This window comes from Rhinopithecus bieti, unplaced genomic scaffold, assembly GCF_001698545.2.
Source record: "Rhinopithecus bieti isolate Rb0 unplaced genomic scaffold, ASM169854v2 scaffold_41234, whole genome shotgun sequence".
Classification (NCBI taxonomy): Eukaryota; Metazoa; Chordata; class Mammalia; order Primates; family Cercopithecidae; genus Rhinopithecus; species Rhinopithecus bieti.
In genome coordinates, this window is record NW_016816715.1 from 56916 (window position 1) to 58946 (window position 2031).

General features: G+C 48.9%; 1 pseudogene; it reads left to right on the top strand.

The window, feature by feature from the left end:
- The first annotated feature begins 640 nt into the window (after positions 1-640).
- LOC108517309 (39S ribosomal protein L32, mitochondrial-like) lies at positions 641-1809 on the top strand (annotated as a pseudogene).
- The last annotated feature ends 222 nt before the right edge of the window (positions 1810-2031 follow it).

Here is a 2031-nt window from a genome sequence, read left to right on the forward strand (position 1 = left end):
TTTTTGAGACAGGGTCTCTCTGTTACCCAGGCCAAAATGCCCCTCACTGCAGCCTAGACCTTCCAGGCTCAAGCAGTCCTCTTACCTCAGCCTCCCAAGTAGCTGGGACCACAGGTTTGCACCATCACATCCGGCTAATTTTTATTTTGGTTTAACAGGGGCAGGGGACAGGTGGCAGGTGGTGGGTGCCTCACTATGTTGCCCGGGTTGGTTTGGAACTTCTGGGCTCAAGCGTTCCTCCTGCCTCAGCCTCCTAAAGTGGTGGAATTACAGGTGTGAGCCACCGCACCCAGCCCAGATGTACTTACATTTTAAAAATGTTAGGCTGGGCATGGTGGCTCACGCCTGTAATCCCAGCACTTTGGGAGGCCGAGGTGGGTGGATGACCTGAAGTCAGGAGTTTGAGACCAGCCTGATCAACATGGAGAAACCCCAGCTCTACTAAAAATACAAAATTAGCCGCGTGTGCTGGTATATGCCTGTAATCCCAGCTACTCTGAGGCTGAGGCAGGAGAACTGCTTGAACCCAGGAGGCAGAGGTTGCGGTGAGGTGAGATTGCGCCATTGCACTCCAGCCTGGGCAACAAGAGCGAAATTCCACCTCAAAAAAAAAAAAAAAAAGATGTTTTCATGCAGGAAAATGGTGCTGGCTATGCTGGTGTTGGGGGTTCTGCCATGGCCTGTGGCCTGGTGACTGCTCTGCAATTTTTGGGAGTAACTACAGTGGAAGCTTCAGCAGGGCCCTCCCGGCTGTCCCAGTTGTCTATGGGGATGAGCATTAGTAGGCCAGCCATATTTAGAGCCAGCAAATGATACCAGTGGAAGATACTAGCCTTTTGGATAGTATCTTTTGGATGGCAACTCCCCAGAGCAGATGCACTACTGAAGTTAACTGGTGTAGAAGAAATCCTCAGAAACTTATTAAAGTTAACAATAGGCCGGGCGCAGTGGCTCACGCCTGTAATCCCAGCACTTTGGGAGGCCGAGGCCGGTGAATCACTTGAGGTTAGGAGTTCGAGACCAGCCTGGCTAACAAGGAGAAACCCCATCTCTGATAAAAATACAAAAATTAGCCAGGCATGGTGGCACATGCCTGTAATCCCAGCTACTCGGGAGGCCAAGGCAGGATAACCGCTTGAACTCAGGAGGCAGAGGTTGTAGTGAGCTGAGATCACACCACTGCACTCCAGCAGGGGCGACAGAGCGAAACTGTTTCTCAATAATAATAAGTTAAGAACAATGGCCGGGCACGGTGGCTCACGCCTGTAATCCCAGCACTTTGGGAGGCCGAGACGGGTGGATCACGAGGTCAGGAGATCGAGACCATCCTGGCTAACACGGTGAAACCCCGTCTCTACTAAAAATACAAAAAATTAGCTGGGTGTGGTGGCGAGCGCCTGTAGTCCCAGCTACTCGGGAGGCTGAGGCAGGAGAATGGTGGGAACCCGGGAGGCAGAGCTTGCAGTGAGTGGAGATTGTGCCACTGCACTCCAGCCTGGGCGACAGATCGAGACCCTGTCTCAAAAAAACAAAACAACAACAAAAACAACAACAACAAAAAAAATAGACATTTGTTCTGAATGTGATCACCTGTAACAGAAACATGTCCTTTGGGGCCACTGCTATGAGAAGGTGTGCAAGGACACTGCAGAAGTCAGACGACAGATAGGGAAACAAGGGGGCCGTTTTAAGGCTCCCACTGTAGAGACTATGGTGCTGTACATGGGAGAGACACCATCTGAACAAGATCAGGGCAAGAGGATCCTAGAACGAGACAGGAAGCAGCCATCCTGGTTCACCCACAATTGACACCAAAGATGTTAAAAGGTTAAATTCACAGTAAATCATTTTTCCTGAAATAGAGGAAGACTCTATCTTTATGTTGTTGTGCTTGTTTTAAAATCAATATAGTTTAACGCATTCTTTCTAAGCAGTTTTGTCTGGGATAATTTGAAAAACATGGGTAAACTCTAAAAAATGTTGTCATGTTATCCATGATAACTAGCAAGGAAAATAGCTGGATGATGTGTA